The 21,293-nt window shown below is 45.3% G+C and overlaps 1 protein-coding gene and 1 long non-coding RNA gene across 2 annotated transcripts in view; both read right to left on the bottom strand.

Moving 5' to 3' along the window:
- Window positions 1–6,712, bottom strand: part of CDC42EP3 (CDC42 effector protein 3) — a 97,186-nt gene extending 90,474 nt beyond the window's left edge. The window contains exon 1 of the mRNA XM_051839620.2: window positions 6,690–6,712. The gene's annotated coding sequence lies outside the window, so the exon portion shown is untranslated. The remainder of the gene's footprint in view (window positions 1–6,689) is intronic.
- A 3,730-nt stretch (window positions 6,713–10,442) lies between these two features.
- Window positions 10,443–21,293, bottom strand: part of LOC138848641 (uncharacterized) — an 84,433-nt gene continuing 73,582 nt past the window's right edge. The window contains exons 2-4 of the long non-coding RNA XR_011386698.1: window positions 15,855–15,941; window positions 11,846–11,975; window positions 10,443–11,458 (exon numbers count right to left, since the gene is read on the bottom strand). This is a non-coding gene — a long non-coding RNA (uncharacterized lncRNA). The remainder of the gene's footprint in view (window positions 11,459–11,845; window positions 11,976–15,854; window positions 15,942–21,293) is intronic.

Genomic DNA, 21,293 nt, shown 5'->3' with positions numbered 1-21,293 from the left:
AAATAGCATGCTAGGCTTGGAGATTTAAAGAGTCCAATCAAGGCCCCTTTACTCAGGAGCGTCTCATGCTTCTCCCCATTCATAGCAGGCTCCAAACTGTTTTTTGAGTGCAGTTGGGGTCTTGGTGTTATTTGGGTGTGGTGAGGCCAATAGAGCAGTAGATGGTTGCCGCTGACGATTTCATTTGTTACTTAGTGTTCCCAAGACACAGGTGCACCACACCACTTAGGGCCACACGGGGAAGCACCAGGGGCTGGAGGGAGGCAGAGGGGACAAGGGAAGAGCATGGCACCGACAGAAGCCTCTACTGTGGTTTCTGTAAGCAGGAGCAAAGCAAGAGAAGCTTAGGGCTGGGGAGTCTGAGCGGTTACTATGTGTTCTGGGTTACAGGGGAGGTCCTTGTCTGGATCCTGGCCTTGGATGGTTACGGCAGAGGACTGTGGCCTTTTTTTTTTTTTTAAAGATTTATTTTATTTATTTGAAAGGCAGAGTTACTGAAAGAGCAAGTGAGCAAGTGAGAGAATTTTCATCGGCTGATTCACTCCACAAATGGCCACAATGGCTAGAGCTGGGCCAGACTGACACCAGGAGCCCGGAACTCCATCCGGGTCTCCAATATGGGTGGCAGGGCCCCACGCACTTGGGCTTCTTTCCACTGCTTTCCCAGGTGCATTAGCTGGGAGCTGGATCGGAAGTGGAGCTGGGGATGGAGCCCAGGATCCCAGGGGAGGCTGTCTTTGCAGGTGGGAACAACCCAGACGCCAGGACTGTTGCCTTCCGGAGTGGAAGAGCTAGACAGAGATGTGTGGTGCTGTGGGCTCAGGATCGGTGGCATCTGAGAGGGGCTGGCGGTCACCCAGACACATGCTGGCAAAGCCAGAGCAGCCCTGCTCCTACCTGTTACCAGCATTCAGTTTCTGCCCTCAGGCAGGAGCAGCCAGGAGCCTTGGGATGGATCCCTGAAGACGTTTATCTTCTGTTCAGGAATTTATTTGAGTGCTTATTGCTTTGATGATAATCTTTTTAAAAAATCAAATCTCTATGTGTTCATCTGAATGAGCACATGATCATGAAATACTGCTGCCCTTGCAATGTTATTTTCTGTTCCTATTGGATCCAGGGCACATCGTTTGAATAAAGATTCTGCAGTGAAAAAAAAATGGGGGTGGGAGAATTGAACTTGCGCATAGGAAAGGACCAGCAAGTGCTGGGCTCTGAGTAGTACATTCGCACAGGGAGTGAGCAGGTATGTTACACACTGTCTCTGTTCAGGTCAGCTTGCGGTAAGTGGGGGAGGAAGTGCTCCACCGAAAATGGTCTGTTTCTTATTCACACTGTAGTAAGTTGTATTAGCTTCCCATGAATGCAGGTTCCAAAAATTCCACAAAGGTAGCCTCATCTTTGTGGATATAAGGCGGCTTTATTTGGTTATCTAGTGGAAGGAAGATCGTCAAAACGGGCATTTGCAGTTGGCTCACTGACAGAATTTTTTATTATTGCTAAATTTGAGGTCTATTTATGCTGAACTAGAAAGCAAAGCTTTGGAATTCTTATTTTTTTATTTCAATTTTTTAAAGGATTTATTTATTTATTTGAAAGGTAGAGTTACAGAGAGAGAAGGAGAGGCAGACAGTGAGAGAGAGAGGTCTTCCATCTGCTGGTTGATTCCCCAAATGGCTGCAATGGCTGGGGCTGGGCCAGGCTGAAGCCAGGATCCTGGAATTCCATCTGGGTCTCCCATATGGGTGGCAGGGGCCCAAGCACTTAGGCCGTCCTCCACTGCTTTCCCAGGTACATTAACAGGGAGCTAATCAGAAGTGCAGCAGCCAGGACTCAAACTGGCACCTGCATGGGATGCCAGTCTCACAAGTGCTGGCTTAACCCACTGTGCCACAACCTCAGCCCCTACTTTCTCGTCTTAAACTCATTGTCAGTCACAGTAAATTGCTATTGTTAACAAGGTAGTGTGCTTTTATAATTTTGTTTGTGTTAACTTGGAGGTGGTTGGTTTGTAAGAATAGGGATAAGGACTGTTTTTAAACCTAGATTTATGTTTTTATTTATTTTGTAATAGTACCATAAATTGTGACATTGAGAATCCATGATAATGCTCTATAAAAGGTTTGTTTGTTCCTTAAGTTTGAGAAATACTTGATTGGTGAAATGAAGCATTAGCTGGTTTTCCGCTATTGTTTAGCAACGTAGATTGCTTCAACACAAACCAGACTAACCTCAGGCTTCTTTAATGTGTGACTAAATACCCTTTCATATCCAAACTACCAAAGCCTGGGCCTCTTTCTCTCAAATGAGAGCGATGCCCTTCCTCCTATGGGGCATGCCTGGAGGCACGCTGATGTGTCCCCGTCCTTGCCCCCAGGCCTCCCTCTCAGACCACTGGTCACTCAATGTGGCTCCTAACTCAGCCTGGCCACGTTCTGCAAATGTCCAAAGCACAGCTAGAACCAGCCCTGCAGCGGAACTGGAAGCAGAGAGGTAGCACAAGAAACTGGGAGTCACCCAGTTAATGCCAGAAAGCACAGCAGTCAGGCCTCCAGAGGTTCCTGACCCCTGACCTTCCCTTGCCCACCCTCCTTCCCTGCCTTGGCTCCAGCGTCTTGGCCTCACTGCACGTCTCCTGGCCTGTGCCCATCTCACAGTCCTGACCTCCTGCTCCCACAGAACGATCCGCAGCAGGGGCATCCATTTCCTTAAGGGGGACCTCCCACTCCTACCCAGACAGCGAGCTGTGCCCTCCAAACACTGGGTCACCCAGATTTAAATAACATTTTGTGTGCTGTCCCAACCACATAGCTCCCATCCATATTAAGGGGGAAAAAACGTCTCTAATTCCGTAAGGATGCAGTCATCCTAAAAATGCATTCCATTTATATTACAAAATAGAACTTAATAAGCGAGGCTGTAGCATTTACATCCGGGTTTTTGATAACTTCACTATTTTCCAAGAAAAACAAGAGCACATGTTTCATATTTGTGCAACCAAAGAGACCTTTCTGGTCATTCCTTCCAAATATAGAGATTCTATTTCAAACATGGATTGACATCACATCTACAATGGCCAAAACAATGGAATAATAATAGTGAAAATGGAAGTCTCCGTTCTATTAGATATTGCAGTAAATAAGGAAATGTTTTGTAAAAATGGATGAAAGCCTAAAATCAGGTCCTGAGAATCTATTTGTATTTTATGAGAAGCAACATAACATAGCAGGGGAACCGTGACCTCTAAAGCCAGGGAGGCACGGGTTTGGGATCCTGGATCTTCTACAGCTGGGCAATTGACCTGCACTTTCTTTGTCTCCCTATCCTTGTACGTAACGTGGGGTTGACAGTCCCTTCTTCATAGGGTTGTTAGGAGGATTTAAATGTATAAGTGCTTAGAATATTGTCCAGCACATAAGAAGTACTCAGTATGTGTGAACTGTGATGGTGCTGGTAGGAGTGGCTTGCGGCTGTGTGTATCCTTCAGGAAGTATGAAAGTCAGATGGGGTCACAATTTGTCTTCTCTCCATCATCGGTAATGCACACTGATAAGCAGACACTATCTCTCTCCTCTTCCTCTTCGACTTTCTTCCATCCCAAATGTGGCCAACACTCTTTGAAGCACCACCAGGGACTCAGAAGACGCTGCCATTGAGCCAGTCAATGCTTCCTGACCCTTCACTATCCTCTGCAGCAGCTTTCCTGGTCACCAGGAGCCCCAGGGGCACAGCCACAGCTGTTTATGGTGCTGTGTGTAGGAATTAGCAGGGTGGAGCAGCCCAGGCTCCAGGTGAGCGGAGTGCCCAGGCAGGGGAACTGCAGGGGGCAGCAGGTGAAATGGGCTGAGAGGTGAGGGGGATAGAGAGGACAGGCCCTCGGTCACAAGGTGAGCAGCTACAGAGCTTCCCCTGAGCCCTCAGACACAAAGTCCTCCTGCTTCTGGCCCCTGAAGTGCCAGCCTCTGCGAGGTGGGCTGCGGGGCTTCTGATCGCCTTGCTCAGCTCTGCGGATGCTCCTAGTTGGAGAGAAGACAAGATTTCTGCACCTTGGTGTCAGCCCTTTCTGCGTCCATTGTCCTGCTTTACCTCCGGGGCATTTCTTGGCTGTCAAGACCCAGAAACAGGAAGTGGGACTCCCAATCAGAGACTCTCCTTAAACCTCCATTACGTCATAGACCAACAGACAAACAAGGTATTCATGACAGGGTCATTGACATTGCTAAGTCATTCAGTCAACATTTCACCAAGGATGTGACTAGTGCTGAGTGTCAAAGGGGTCCCCAAAACAGCAACCTTAAATAATCCCAAAGCTAGTCACCGTTTTCATGCATAATGAGAAAACAAAATATTATGGCCAAAAATAAGTTAGAATTTCAAAGTAAAAGATGCTGTCTGGGCATTTCTGAGTGCCTACAATGTACCCTTCATATTAAAGAAGTAGAAATTCAATATAAATGGTAGCTCTATGACAACAGAGCAAATGGACATATCTTGAGACTTAGTGGCCAGAGCTTATTATATTTAATTTTTTATGCTGGTTTCAGTATCTTTATTAAAAATATTTATTTATTTATTTGAAAGACAGAAATACAGATAGAAGGGGAGAGAGAGAGGGAGAGGGGAGAGGGGAGAGGAGGGGAGAAGGGAGAGGAGGGGAGAGGGAAGAAGGGAGAGGAGGGGAGAGGGGAGAAGGGAGAGGAGGGGAGAGGTGAGAGGAGGGAAGAGGGGAGAAGGGAGAGGAGGGGAGAGGTGAGAGGAGGGGAGAGGGGAGAAGAGGGGAGAGGGGAGAGGAGGGGAGAGGGGAGAAGGGAGAGGAGGGGACAGGTGAGAGGAGGGGAGAGGTGAGAGGAGGGGAGAAGGGAGAGGAGGGGAGAGGGGAGAGGAGGGGAGAAGGGAGAGTAGGGGGAGGGGAAGGGGAGAGGGGAGAGGAGGGGAGAGGAGAGGGGAGAGGAGGGGAGAAGGGAGAGGGGAGAGGGGAGGGGAGAAGGGAGAGGAGGGGGAGGGGAGAGGAGAGGAGGGGGAGGGAAGAGGAGGGGGAGGGAAGAGGAGGGGGAGGGGAGAGGGGAGAGGGGAGAGGGAGAGGTCTTCCATGCACTGGTTTACTCCCCAATGACTGCAACAGCTGGGGTTGGCCTAAGATAAAACTAGGAGCCAGGAGTAGCTTCCGGGTCTCCCATGTGGGTGCAGGAGCCCCAGGACTTGGGCCATCCTCCACTGCTATCCCAGGCACATTAGCAGGGGGCTGAATTGGAAGTGGAGCAGCCAGGTCTCAAACAGGCACCCATACTGGATGCTGGCACTGAAGGCGGAGGCTTAACCTTCTATGCCACAGTGCTGGCCCATTGAATATCTTTAAATTAATTATGTAGTCTAAAGATCTTAGGCAGTTGATGTTGACCAGCTGTACTGTTTGCTTTATGAGCAGGTGGAACTATTTGAGTTTATTGGTTCTCAAACCACTGCCAGATAATTATGAAACAGGAGTTAACCAGCTTAGCTTCTCAGCCCATGTCTCTGTGAAATGATTATGAAGCCAAAAGCTGTCACTTCCCCGTCAGTGCTTTGCTGAGCCCCAGTGACCCCAGTGGTGCTCCCAGGCCACCAAGGCCACCTCTCCCACTCTCCAAATATTCCAATGAGGTGCCCCACTCTGCCCCATTCTGCCCAGTCTTCAAAGATTTGCACCCCTCCCCCACCCCCAGCTCCACAGGTTCCAACTAATCTCACTGAAACTTGTTCCAACTAACCTCAGGGAAACTTGCACTTAGGTACTGTATTGCTTATTGGGACGAAGGAGAATATAGGATTGGCCTCAACACGTTTCTCTATTCCTCTCTCCTCCTTGCCTTCTGGGTGGTGGGAGCTCTAATTGGGTTGAACTTGGTGTAATTCTGGAGCCACATTCATAAGCAAAACATAAAGATCCCACACAGCATCGACGACCCAAGAATAAGTGGAAGCTGCTGTAGATATTCTTTTTCTAGTTGCTAGAACAAGGGGTTGACCATTTTAAGATGCACAATCTAGTTAGAACCAATGGATGAAGGAGCCAATTCTTACTTCTGGATGCTGACTTCAAGCTCAGGTAGAAGTACTGAGACACAGTGTGAAATTCCCATTTTCACATGAACATTATATGTAATGCTAACATATAATATTGCATATAAAGTCTTTTTAAAGAAGAATGCAAGATTATCCAGTCTATTCAACTTATGATTTTTTTCTAATTTCAAGCCAAAGGTGTTTTAATTCTCATAGAAAAGTATTGAACAAATCATGACGACTAACTTTACTCATACAACCAGGCTTTACAGATAAGCATCTCCCTGTGCTGCTCTTCACTGGGTTCTACGACAACTCTTCAAGGCAGCTGGGACCCGGATTCCACTGCCCATGCGGCACCTGTGCTGCTGGCCACAACCACACTGCTAGTAAGTGGCCCTCTGAGCCATGGGTCTGGACGACAGCCCATCTTTCAACCACAGGGGAATTACTATTAATTTGTAAAGTAGCATTTGCAGTAATTTTGGACTTGCATCACAGACACACAAAGCTATCCAAATGATGCAAACCCACCTTCTGATGTGGGTGGAAATGGGTTCAGATCTCCAACAGAGCTGCTTAGAAACCAGGCCCACAGTGCTCCTGCTCTGAAGGCACCTCTCCCCTGGCTCCTTCAGTTTTCTTACCTGTGGCTGACAGTTTCAGGGTGTAAAATTTGCTTCAGGTCAAGGCTGGATTGGAATCTTTGCATCTTTGCCGAAGAAGCAATAAGTGCAAATAACCTTGAAAAAGAAAAACACAGCTGACATCCCTTATGCAAGCTGAGTACATTCCAAGACCCAACTGAAACACAGATAGTACTGAACCCTATGTAGACTAGGTTTTTTCCTACACAAACACATGGTGCATCTTAATTTATAAATTAGGGACAATAAATGACAATACCTAATAAAACATAGAGAAATAATAACAATATGCTGTAATAAAGCTGCCAGCATCACTACTCTTGGAGTCATTATTAAGTAAATTACAGGTTATTTGAACATAAGTCCTATGATATTGCAGTAATAAATTTGATATTTATCAAGGTGGCTACTAGATGACTAAGGGGCAGGTAGCATATACATGGTGACTACATTGCCTGACAGGATGATTCACACCCCCAGGTAGAGCAAAACAGCAAGGCAGGAGAATTGATCATGCTGCCCAGAGCAGTGTGCAATTTCAACTTTGGAATTCTTTCTTTCTGGGGGTTTCCATTGCATATTTTCATGCCTTGATCAACAGCAGGTAACTGAAACCACAGAAAGTGAAACTGGCTAAGCAGGGACTGCCACATGTTGCACTCCCTTGTCAGTGATGTTGTGGCAGGAGCACAGGCCCTGGGTCAGACGGAGCTGGCTGGCATCCTGGTTCTGCAGCCGGGACTAGAACCGGTGTCCATATGGGATGTTGGCATTTCAGGCCAGGGCATTAACCTGCTGCACCACAGTGCTGGCCCCTGTCAGTTTATTTTTAATCCAATTAACTGTACACTCATTGAGCAAATAATCACTAGGTACTTCTCATATATACCAGGCATTGTGCCGAGTGCTGAGTGCTGGTATATAGTACCAAACACTTAAAAAGGGCTCTCTGTGCTCTTTGGATCCAACTATGGAGTACCTTTATTAATTCACTTTCCTGTCTCCAAAAATTAGTAGTGAACATTGTAAATCCACCACTTTGGTGAAGAAAAGTTCTCTTTTTTTCCTGGCCACTTTGAAATGAGGAAATCCATCTCATATGAGCCCACCTATTCCTCTGGTCCTAGTTCCACCCCTCTGGGCCCACAGAAAGGAAGTTGAATCTCTCTGCACAGGCCATCCCTTCCAAAACCGTGCAGACAGCACCCGCTGCTCCCTGAAGCTTTGCCCCTGAAAACCAAGTCCCCAACCTTTCTGCTGCGCCACACATGGCATGGTCTCCACTCCACCCTTGTCACAGAGAACGCTGGACAAAGAGGCGGGGTGGGCACCTGCTTTGGAAGCCAGGCATGGAGATAATGCTCTGACATTTCCAGCAACCACATGAGAGGGAATGGGCATAGCCAGACACTGAGGATACCTGACGAGTATCAGATGCAGAATTTGGGATGAACGAATCAGCCGGATATTAACCGCATGGAGGTGGAATAAAAATAGGAGCATTTGGACAGGAAAACTTCCCAACCATGAACCAGGACTGGGCCAAACCCCAAGCATTGGGCAAAGAGCCTGAAATGCTCATCAAATCCCACACCGAAGCGTTTGGGGATGCTTTGCGCTGTCTTAGTTGTGCTTGTGTTCGCCACACTAACTTGACAAGACACTCATTCGCTGAATTTCTTGCAGAGCAAGTGAGGTTTCTGATTTGACACCGTAAGAGCCTCTCCTCCCCTCCTGTTTCCCCTTCTTCTCTTTTCTCTGACTTGTCCAATGTTCTTCCCAGAGTCTCCTCCGTGAAAACTGTTATTAAACGTGATGCAGATACTCAGGCATTGATGGCTATCAAGTCTGAAGTTTCTCTTGAAGAGAAAGAAAAGTGGTCCTCTCTCCTCTTAAATCAAGTAGCTGGCCCTGTACTGCAAACGGATTAAACACTTCCAGATTAGATTCCAGCCAAGTACAGCCTATCTTGTACTGGGAGAATGGGCTGCAGTGTTAGAGAGGCCTGGGCTGGCCATCAGAGAACGTTCAGGTACAAGGTCCCTGTGCAGAGAAGCCACAGGCTTCAGCATCCCAGCGAGGCCTGCCGAGGAGAGCTGGCCGATCCACCTGGGGTGTGTGGACTTTTTGGAGACTAACATGGGGAGGCTGGCCCAGGGCTAAGGCAGAACTTGCTGTCCAGCCCCCTAAGGCAATATGTAAGAAATGAGCCAGCATCCAGTTTGGCCACGCATTCTCTGGACACTTGGTGAGGTGTTCTAGTGGCAGAATACTAACCTTCTGCGTGAGACAGTCGCTCTGAGCCGAGGAAAGTTCTGGCACTGAGGGGCACATTGGGACATACAGAGTGGTCTTCTCAGTCAGAGTGGACAGCCCCAGGTGGGCCAGAACCCTTTATACGTAACTGCTCACTGACAAATAATTCAGATCTGAGTAAATTTAGAAAGACATTGTTGCCCTAGGGGCCAGCACTGTGGCCCAGAGGGTAAAGCTACCACCTGCAAAGCTGGCATCCCATCTGGGCACTGGTCTGAGTCCCAGCTGTTCCACTTTCAATCCAGCTCCCTGCTAGTGGCCTGGGGAAACCCATAGGGAGCTCCTGGCTCCTGGCTTCTGGCTTTGGCCTGGCCCAGCCCTGGCCATTGTAACCATGTGGGGGGTGGGGGTGGAGAGTGAGCCAGTGGATGAAATACCTCACTCTATGTCTACAACTCTGAAAACTGATTTTTTTTTCCCCTTATGTATACTTTTTGAGCTAGAGAGACAGACAGGACTACCATCCACCAGTTCACTCCCCAGATGTCCACAACAGCTGATGGGCTGAAGCCAGGAGCCAGGTCTCATATGGATAGCACGAACCCAATTACTTGAGCCACAATTTCTGTATCTCACCATCTACACTGGCAGGAACCTGAAGTCAGGAGCCAGAGCTGGGATCAAATTCAGGTACTCAGATGTGGGAAGAAGTGTCTTAACCAGTGTCTTAACCTCTAGGCCTAACACGTGCCTTGTAAGAGTCTCCTACAAGCTCCACGAGAGCTTTGCTCCCTGCAACCCAGCTCTAGACAGCAGCAGAACTGCTTTCTCAGATGGGTCGGATCCCATCACTTGTCACCCTCCCATTTCCCTCTCGTGGCTTTCCACGGAACTGAGCACTGCACCATAGCCCTGAGGCCCTGCATAACGGGGCCCTGGCCACCTCAGCAACTCTTCTACTACTGCTCTTTCCTCTTCTTTACTGGCTCAGAACCACTGATTTCCTCCCCGAAAAGCTCTTGGGTTCAGTTCGGCCCCATCTCTTCCTTTAGATCTTCACTTAGTTGTCTGAAAGGCTTTTCCCCCCCACCACACCTGGAGGAAGTTACCCCACAGGTAACCGCTACCCTGCCTTCCCACCTGCTGGGCATTTTCACAACCTACATTTATTGTTTGTGAACTGTGAACTCCACGAAGGCAAGACCCATGTCCCTTTATTTTTTATCCCCAGGGTCTAATCTCCTGCCTGGAACATAGTTAAAGCTCAGTAACTATAAGTGGAATAAGTGAATGTGTTAATGAATTTTATTTGTATATGATATAATACAATGTATAAAACTTTGTAACTTGATAGAAATATAACATGAAAATTTCTTTCATAACACTTATTTGAAGCTACTCTTATAATTACATATATATATATACACACTTCTTTAAACTCATTTAGTTTTTTTTTTTTTTTTTTTTGACAGGTAGAGTTAGACAGTGAGAGAGAGAGAGAGAGAGACAGAGAGAAAGGTCTTCCTTTTCTGTTGGTTCACTCTCCAAATGGCCGCTACAGCTGGTGCGCTGCGCCGATCCGAAGCCAGGAGCCAGGTGCCTCTTCCTGGTCTCCCATGTGGGTGCAGGGCCCAAGCACTTGGGCCATCCTCCACTGCCTTCCTGGGCCACAGCAGAGAGCTGGACTGGAAGAGGAGCAACCGGGACAGGATCTGGCGCCCCAACCGGGACTAGAACCTGGGGTGCCGGCGCCGCAGGTGGAGGATTAGCCAAGTGAGCCACGGCGCCGGCCTAAATTCATTTAGTTTTACTCTTTTTTTTTTTTTTTTTAAATTGAGGCTTGCTTAAGAAAACATGATTCGAGTCATAAGTGCATATTAAAACTGGGGTTGAAATTTAACTTTGTTTTTTGACATCAAAATACTTCCCTGACGTGCTTGGAATATAATTATTTTTATTATTCTTATGCACACTAATTTCCTTTAAAAATATTTGCATTTTGCCTCTAAATGGGAAGAGCAGAGAAGTGTTTCAGGCTAGGCTTTGTGCATACATGTCAGCAAAAGACACGTGGGTACTGTGAGCAGACTCACTCCTGGCTAACAGCACCCTCTGGGGAATCAGACGTCCTGACTCAGCTCCAGCCTGGGACAGTCATTTGCTGTCTGCGTGACACTGAGCAAATTATGCTCCTTTTTATGCCTTGGTTTTCTGAGTTGCACGAGCAGGGGACAGTAGGAACATCCATTAGAGTTGCTGGGGATCAGTGAGGGCATGCATTAGAAACGTGGGTCAAGGGGCCCCTTCCCTTAACAGCGTTGTCTGAGTTCGTCAGGGCTATCCTTACAAAGAGCCTTAAAAATCTGAGATGAAGTTGCCTACCCGGTTGGGTTCTTCTGAGGCTTCTCTCCCTGGTTTATGGATGTTGTCTTCCGCTTGCATCCTCTCATGGCCTTCCCTCTATGTCCATCTGGGTCCAAATGTCCTCTTTTCTTTTTTAAAGATTTATTTATCTGAAATACAGAGTTACAGAGAGAGAGGGAGAGATGGAGACAGAGAAGTCTTCTATCTGCTGATTCACCCCCCAAATGGCCGCAACGGCTGGGGCTGGGCCAGGCTGAAGCCCGGAGCCAGGATCTTGTGTATGTAGATCTCCTTCATGGGTGGTAGGGTCACAAGAACTTGCTCCATCTTCTGCTGCTTTCCTGTGTACATCAGTAGGAACTTGGATTGCAAGTGGAGCAGTTGGTCCTCGAACTGGTAGCCATATGGGATGCCAGCATCACAGGCGGTGGCTTTACCCACTACACCACAACGGCAGCCCCAAATTTCCTCTTCCTATGAGGATTTGAGTCATTGAATGAGGACCCCCTCTGATGACCTCCCTTTAACTTAATTACCTCTTTAAAGACCCTGTCTCCAAATAGGATCACTCTCAAAGGTACTGAGGGTTAGAAGCTGAATATACTCTTCATTTTCAACATAGTATGTATAGTTTCCTTTTTCAACATTGGCTTCTTCATGAGAAGTCTGAAGAGATGAACACAATTACATCTGGTAAATAGCACCAAGAGGCAAATATGAAAAATGAATATTACTTTTATGCTCTTACTGAACGTGGTTTCAATGCGAGCGTGCCTTGTGTTTCCTGTCCTTAGCAAATCATTCATCCTGGTGTACTTACGTGCTGTGAGACTGAGGATAAACACAAGGTGAACTGCCCATGAGGAAGTGGGTGGGTACTGAGCAGTGCATGGACAGAAGACCACATCCCAAGGATTTTCCCTGGTGCCCCACTCCCCCAGTCTCCCGCCACCCTCCCCAGGGATTCTCAGCATCTCTGTGGACACTCCTAGCCATTCTAGTAAGAAGGTGAGTCCTGTCAAAGTTATCTTTGCTGATTGTTTACAAGTAAAAGTGGAAGCAATTCTCGAGGTCTGCCTGGAATGATGTAGGCCCACTGAATCGTCAACACCAACCTGTTCTAATCCACCAGCGAAAAATGCTGATTTAGGCTAAAACAACTCTCAAGCAGCGGAATTCTTTTTATTTTTATTTTTTTTTGACAGGCAGAGTGGACAGTGAGAGAGAGAGAGAGACAGAGAGAAAGGTCTTCCTTTTGCCGTTGGTTCACCCTCCAATGGCCGCCGCGCTGTGGCCAGTGCACCGCGCTGATCCGATGGCAGGAGCCAGGTACTTCTCCTGGACTCCCATGGGGTGCAGGGCCCAAGCACTTGGGCCATCCTCCACTGCACTCCCTGGCCACAGCAGAGAGCTGGCCTGGAAGAGGGGCAACCGGGACAGAATCCGGCACCCTGACCGGGACTAGAACCCAGTGTGCCGGCGCCACAAGGCGGAGGATTAGTCTAGTGAGCTGCGGCGCCGGCCGCAGAATTCTTTATTGCATGCACTTGGAAGTTGACTGGGACCAGTGTGCATTGGAATTCCTGGATTTTCCTGCCATTTATTGGCTGTTTGATGGTCAGCACATCATTGACCCTTTCAGAGTGTCAGTTTCCCAGGCTGTAAACTGAAGAAAGAAAATGTATATTTCTTACCTAACTCACAGAACTCTTAGGAGGAGGAGTGGCTATCATAAAGCACTTAGAAAATAAAATCAGTCAACAGATCTTTAAAATAGTCAATGCAAATCGATATCAATAGTTAACACATGGTCCTTTTCCACCAAGTACCATTCAAAGAATTTTATATGCATTAGCTCTTTTAATCCTCATAATGATCCTATGAAGTAGGTTCTATTATTAGCATCCCAGTTCACAGATGGAGAAATTTGTGTAGGGAGAATGTAGGCAGTTTGCCCAGGTCACAGAGCTAATAACTAACAGAGGTAGGATTCTGACTCAGGCATTCCAGGACACTCTACTACCCACACTGGGTGCTTTCTCATGTAAACAGAGATACTTTCAAGAATGAAAAGGGAGAGACCAATGGTTATGCTGGCATAACAAACAAACCAGGAGCTGAACCCAGCAAATAGGCTAACCCCAATGCTTATGGGCCTGGCTTGAGGGTTTCCTGTAGATGGCTGGATATTGGTGGGGAGGGCAGTAGCCCCACAGAAATGGGCCAGCAACTGATCCTCTGGCCTCCCCTCTTCTTCCAAGTCCTACCTGGAGTCCTGCAGGTACTGAATTGAACAAGGCCATTTATCAAGCATCCCCAAAATAACTGCCTGTGGATTTTGATTTCCTTTTGTAGGAACAACACACACACACGAAGCAGAACCTACACAATGATCTTGGTGGCCTCAGGCACTTCCACACACAGCATGCCCAAGGGATAGGACATGGAGATAGGACCCCAGTTCTCAAGGATGGACAGCCAGCATTTGTACCTCTCCACTTTGGTACAAAGGAGGTCTCTCATGTGAGTCAGCAAGGACAAAGGGAGAATGGGACATGAGAGGTAGATAAAGAATGTGTCCACACCCCCTCCTAATTGACCCCTCCTCTCCCAGTGCCTTCCATTGCTTCTCATAGTTCATTTTATAGGTGCTTTAAGAACTCATATGGGGCCGTCGCCGTGGCTCAATAGGCTAATCCTCTGCCTTGTGGTGCCAGCACACCGGGTTCTAGTCCCAGTCAGGGTGCCGGATTCTGTCCCGGTTGCCCCTCTTCCAGGCCAGCTCTCTGCTATGGCCAGGGAATGCAGTGGAGGATGGCCCAGGTGCTTGGGCCCTGCACCAGCATGGGAGACCAGGAGAAGCACCTGGCTCCTGGCTTTGGATCAGCGTGATGCGCCGGTCGCAGTGCGCCGGCTGTGGCGGCCATTGGAGGGTGAACCAACGGCAAAGGAAGACTTTTCTCTCTGTCCCTCTCTCTCTCACTGTCCACTCTGCCTGTCAAAAAAGAAAAAAAAAAAAAGAACTCATATGGAGGTGGCATTGTGGTGTAGTGGGTAAATGCTGGAATCTAATCTGGGCTCTGCTTTGAGTTCCAGCTGCTCCACTTCTGATCCAGCTCCCTGATAATGTACCTGGGAAAGCAATGGAGGATGGCCCAAGTGCTTGGGCCCTTGCACCCATGTGGGAGACCTAGCTCCTGACTCCTGGCTTTGTTCTCTTCTAGCCCCAGCCGTTGTGGCCATTTGGGGGGAGTGAACCAGCAGTTTGAAGATCTCTCCTTCTGTTTCACTCTGTAACTATACCTTTCAAATAAGTAGAATAGATTTTTTTTTTAAAGAACTCATATGAAAAGACTTCAAAAAATCCATGGGATATGGACTTAAAAGACATGCTCAAGCTGACTTGCCCCAAATGGTAGAGTTAGAACATGCCAGGGGATTCCAATTCAATCCCATCTCACTAGTCAAAGTGATCAATTTCAGTTCATAATTGATCATACTGATAAGTCTAAGAATCAAAGGGATCGCATAAACAAGACTAGTGTCTGCTAATACTAGCTGATAGAATAAAAAAGGGAGAGAATGCTCCAACATGGGAAGTGGGATACACAGCAGACTCATAGAATGGCAGATGTCCTAAATAGCACTCTGGCCCCAGAATCAGCCCTTAAGACATTTGGATCTGGCTGAAGAGCCCATGAGAGTATTTTAGGCATGGAAAGCCAAGACACTCTGGCAAAAAACAAACAAACCTAAATGAAAGATCTCTGCGAGTGAAATCCCAGTAGAAAGAATGGGCCATCAAAGAAGGAGGTACCTTTCTCTGAAGGGAGGAGAGAACTTCCACTTTGACTATGACCTTGTCTAAATAAGATCAAAGTTGGCGCACTCGAAAAGCTTCCATAGCCTTGGCAACTCATGACTAGAGCGTAGAGAGATTACTGATGCCATAAACAAGAGTGTCAAATTGTTAAGTCAACAACAGGAGTCACTGTGCACTTACTCCTCATGTGGGATCCCTGTCCTTAATGTGTTGTCCAATGTGAATTAATGCTATAACTAGTACTCAAACAGTATTTTACACTTTATGTTCTGTGTGGGTGCAAACTTTTGAAATCTTTACTTAATATATACTAAATTGATCTTCTTGTATATAAGATAATTGAAAATGAATTTTGATGTGAATGGAATGGGAGAGGGAGCGAGAGTTGGGAGGGTTACAGGTGGGAAGGAAGTTATGGAGGGGAAGCCATTGTAATCCATAAAATATACTTTGGAAATTTATATTTGCTAAATAAAAGTTTATAAAAAAGGCAACTTTATTTTGTTACAAAAATTTTTGAAATCCATGCATAGTGTTTTATGATATCTCCATGACCATGTTGAAAACTCTTCACGTTTTAGTACAGAATGCTGTACGTTAGTTCAGCAACCACTTTACAGTTAGAGCACATGGACTCAGAGTCAGTCCTTACCATTGACATGACCTTAAGCAAATAACTTAATCTATGTTTTTCCATCTGCATAGTGAATCTGACAAATTACCTAATGATGGGTTGCTGGGAGGATTAATGGGGTTATCCATACAGAGTCCTTAGAACAGCCCTCCTCTTCCTGCTCCTCCTTGTTCTCCTGCCAATGAGACAGAGATTGTGTTTGATTTATAGGCTTGCTTCTCTAGTGCCAGCACAGAGCATGGCACAGGGCCGATTCTCTATAGTGTTTATTGAATCAATGAAAGGAAGCACAAATGAGCAAAGAAATTCACAAACAGGAGATTGGTTCTGTACCCAAGAGGATATTTGACCGATTTGCAGTGAGGAAAGTTGGAAAAACATTCAATAACACAGTCCTCCAATAAAATCTAGGTAATCATTTCTCTAGCAACAGAAAATGCCCTGTAGGCCAACTGCAAGGTCCCCCGCAGGTCTAGGGACTCTCGGTGGGCTTTGCCAAAAGAGTTGTGTGCCCAGAGTCAGCAAAGTCCCATTTCCGACCCGCACCAATGGCGTCCTTTGAAAGCCTCCACAGCCCTCTTAGGAAAGAAGCAAGTGAATTTTTTTTTCATTCATGTTAAACACAAAGATGACTAGAAATGGCATAAAGCAATGCAAATGCTCCCAAATGCTCAAGTGAGTAGTTCTATCTACAATCTGCAATCCATCTGAGAATTTATGACACAGAAACGATCTAATTTGCAGTAGAAAGGAACAAAAAGACACAGCAAGCTGCTTAAGGATATGACCTCTAGAGATGCTGAAGATCGCAGAGAGGAGAAAATATGGCAGCAACGGAACTCAGCTGTGGGCATGGTTCTCACAGGCGGCGAGTTATCACCGGCACTCACACCAGCGAGAACTGCTCGTTTGCCTGCCCTGCGACTCTGTGCATTCCTGACAGCAGGGAGCGTGCTCTGGTCTTCTCCATCCGCTTTCCAAGCTTCAGTGTCCATGAGAGTCCTTTGAGGACCTTGTGCTGCAGCTCAGTCACCGGCACGTAGCAGGTGTTCAAGATCAGTTGAGAAAATGAATGAACCGTTAATTATCAAACAGAAAGACACATGAGGCCAACAGAGAACCTTCATTTTCCTGGCCGTTGGAGATAAAGTTCTGGGAATTGTGAATGGGCAAATAGGCATAAGCCAGGACACCTTCTAGATGGAGAGGCACTGCTCCAGGCATGGTCCTCATATTTGCTGGTACATTTAGACTCGCCCTGGAGCTTTGACCACTGTGGCGAGGAGCCCCAACAAGAGATTCTGACGTGATTGCTCCAAGGTCCCTGTCTCTGTGGGAGCTAACACGATCTCACGAAGCTCAGGGTAATTCTGCGTGCTGCAGTCCTCATGAGCAGCTGCTCACCTGGGGACACTAGACGCCCGGGTAAAGTACAGAATGGGAAATTCTACACAGCTCCAATCCCTCACCTGTTTAAAAGCCTAAACTCATTCAGTTATTCATTCAACAAACGCTTATTGAGTACCTATTCTGTGCAAAGTACTATCCTCAATACTTGAGACACTGCAGTGAACAAAGCTGACAAAGGTTCATGTTGTGCAGGCTGGGCATCCGCAGTCCACTTTGGAGCGGCTGGGTTTGAAGTCCTTCTCCAGCTTCTGTTGCCAGCTGTCTGGGAAGATATCTGTGGTGGCTCAAGTCAGTGGGTCCCTGCCACCCATGTGGGAAACCCGGATGGAGTTCCTGGCTCCCGACTTCAACCTGGCACTGGCTTTGTGTACATTTGAGAAGTGAATAGTCGACAGGAGTTAAAATTAGGGGAAACAAAGAATTCACTATATGAAAAGAAATTCATGCTTGTACTCTACTTTCTAACGACTGTTGAATCAAATATGCAGATTCCACGTTGGCTTTTAAAGTCTTAGGCACTCCTGCTTCTCCACCTTCAGTGTGTACGTGGGTCCCCTGAGGGTCTTGTGGGAATGAAGTCAGGTCTGGGGTGGGGATAGAGATTTTGAAATCCTAACACATTCCCATGTTCTCAGACTTAAGGGTGAGTTACTGCATCAGTTTTCTTTTATACACACACACAATAGCAAGTGTTGCGAATCTGCTGGTTCTGTGATGGCACCTGACCCCGTCTAACACCCTCTTTCCTTATTCCTACTGAGCATCTCAGAGGTTCTCCAAAACGCCACTGGCTCTCTCAGCTGGGGTTTGCTCAGGTTGTCCTTCTGGTCCAAAGAGACTGCTTCTTCCATCACTGCCAATAGCATCCTACTACAAATTCAGGACATACCTCAAATGCTTCCCTGCGTTAAGACTTCCAGCTCTCCCCCACAAAATGCCTTCTCTCTCCCTTCTCAGAAATACAGACTGTGACTAACAAGTCAACATCGCTGAAGCCATTTATTGCTGCATTTGCCAATGACAGGCAGGTGAATCCAGCGAGGTCAAGGGCAATAGTTGAAGTCACCGAAGTTAGCACCAACAAATGATGTACATGTTCAGGTTATGTGAATTTGATTCTCCCACATCTTCCTAACAGACTGTACACTACTTTGAGGGCAGTCCCTACCATTCACACATCTTACTTGTTCTTGATAGCCATTCAAAATGAAGCTCTGAAAAAGGTGATAGCAGTCCTATTGTCAGGACAGCATTATTCACAACAAAAATGATGGAGAAACAACCTGACTCCCAACGGAAGAATATGTGGCAAATACTTATACCGGCATATAAATCAGCCTTAAAAAACAGGAGGGAAATCTGCCATATGGGACAACACTGATAAACCCTGAGGACTTTGCCTGATTCCACATTTATAAGATATCTAAAATAGTCAGGCTCATAGAATCAGAGTTGAATGGTGGTTAGCAGAAGTTGTGGGTGGGAGAAATAGGATGTTACCAATTAGCAAGTTTTAATCAGGCAAGATGAAAAAGCTCTATGCAATGTGGTACCGATGTTTGCTACACTTAACAATTTGTTAAAATCTTATGTTAAATGTTGCTAAGGCATAAAAGAAAATAAAAGAATCCAAATGTTTAAGAAACTCTAAAAAAGCATAAATACAGATATAAATATTATGGTAGTAAATAAACAAGCTAACTCAACTGAAGTCACACTGCGTGATAAAGAAATAAGGAAGAAGGTAATAAAACAGAATGTTCTTGGAAAGATATCTTGGTTGGACCCAGCAGAAAAGATAGAGAAGGAGAACGAATCCTGAAATACTGGGCTTCACACAGTGATGCAAAGGAATGCTATTCTTCCATTTTAAAGGCTATCATGAATATTTAGTGACATGGAAGGATACCCATAATATATTAAACTAAAAAGAGTATGCCACAGGCTGTCCCAGAGAGTCTGAATGTACTTTTGCCAACCTACAGAGAGACATAAATGAATGAATGAAGGTCTGTAAAGAAACCACAGGATTTGGAGGATTATAAGTAGGTTTTCACAAATATTTTTTGCTTTCTAATTTTTCTCCAAAAACATAGATTACCTTTTTAATAAAATTTTAATAATAACAGCTATATTGAGATATGGTTCATATACCGTTTTCATCTTTTTAAACAATGTAGTATTTGTTTATATATTCACATAATTGTGGAAACATTGCGGCTAAATGAGTTCAGGACATTTTTATCCCTCCAGAAAGAAATCTGCACATTCACTCCTCATTTCTCCTTTGTCTAGCACCTGACAACTGTGGATCTGTTGTCTCTATGGATTTGCCTATTCCAGACACCTGATATAAGTGGAATCATGTGGCCTTGTGGCCTTGTGACTGACTTCTTCCAATTAGCATAATGTTTTCAAGGTTCATATATGTTGTAGCACGTATCAGTACTTTATCTCTTGTTTCCAAATGACATTCTTTTCTCTGGCCAAATACAGCAGGTTCAGGTAGGAAACATTTTGTTTATTGATTAGCTGATGGACATTGCATTTTTTTTCACTTTTTTACTGTTAATGGTAAAAATATTATGTTGTTCATGTCCAAGCTTTTCTGTTGGACATATGCTTGCAATTCTTTTGGAACTAGACTTAGGAGTAGAATGGCTAAGTCATGTAGTAACTATGTTTAACCTACTGGGGAACTGCATAGCTGTTTTCTAAACTAGACACAGCATTTTGCGTTCTCTCTAATGATATATGAATGATTCAGTTTCTCCACATCCTTGTCAATATTTGTTATAGTCTTTTTTTTTTGATTACAGGCATTTTGGTTTGGGTTGGAATGGTTTTTATTTGCATTTTCTTGAGGAATAATGATGTTTGGCATTTTTCATGTATTTATTGAGCATTTGTATATCATCTTTTGAGGAATCTTTTGTCCATTTTAAAAATAGGGTTATTGGTCTTTATAGTATTGAATTGTAATAGTAATTTTACATACTCTGTATGTAAGTCCCTTGTAAGACACATGATTTGCAAGTATTTCTCCCATTCTGTGGTTGCATTTTTAATTTTCTTGGTAATATTTTTTGCAACACAAAGTTTTCATTTTAAAGTAATTTATTACTTTTTCCTTTGCTGCTTATATTCTTGATGCCTAATCAACCATTTCCTAGTCCAAGATAAAAGTTTACATCTTATTTTCTTGTAAGATTTTTAGCTCCTACATTTGGGTTTATATTTCATTAAGTTTTATATGTGGTGTCAGATAGGGGTCCAACTTCAGATTTTTGTATCTGGTTACTGTCCCAGCACCATTTGTTGAAAAGACTGTTCTCTCTCCATTGAACTGACTCGGCACCTTTGTTGTGACAGTTGGCTTTGAGTGTCAACTTGGCTAGGTTGCAGTGCCCAGTCATTTGGTCAAGTATTAGCCTAGATGTTGCTGTGAAGGTATTTGGCATTTATGATTAACATCTGCACTAAACTGACTTTAAGTAAAAGAGATTACCCTTGGTAGTGTGGGTGACTTTCATCCAATCAATTGATAGCATTGAGAGAAAAAAAATGTGGAGGTTTATAGAAGCAGAAGAAATTCTATTCAATATGGCAATGCTGAAATCTTGACTGCATTTTGCCTGTGGGCCTGCTGGCCTCGTTTTCAGACTCAAGATTGCAACACCAACTATTCTCTGGCTATGTGCTTTTTATTCCTTTTCCTGGACTAATTGCTGGGACCAGAACTTTCTGTATGAAGTTGAATAGAAATGCCAAGAGTGGCTCTCCTTGTTTTGTTCTTGATATTAGAGAAAAGGCTTTCAACCTTTCACCATTACAGAGAATGTAGCTGTGGACTCTGTTGTAGATTTCCTTTACCAGGCTTAGAACTGTCTGTTCTAGTCCTAATTTGTTGAGTGCATTGACCATGAAGGTATGTTCAGTTTTGTCAAAGGCTCTTTCTGCATCTACTGAGATCTCCTTATTTTATTGATTTAGTGTATAACATGGATTAATTTTTTCCCTGTTAAACTATCCTTAAATCCTTGGGATAAATCCTTCTTGGTGATAGTGTTTTCTTTTTTTAAATTTATTTATTTGAAAGGCAGAGTTAGAGAGAGAG

This window comes from Oryctolagus cuniculus, chromosome 2 (assembly GCF_964237555.1).
Source record: "Oryctolagus cuniculus chromosome 2, mOryCun1.1, whole genome shotgun sequence".
NCBI lineage: Eukaryota > Metazoa > Chordata > Mammalia > Lagomorpha > Leporidae > Oryctolagus > Oryctolagus cuniculus.
The sequence above is the reverse complement of the archived record's forward strand: the minus strand, read 5'-3'. Positions and strand labels throughout refer to the sequence as shown.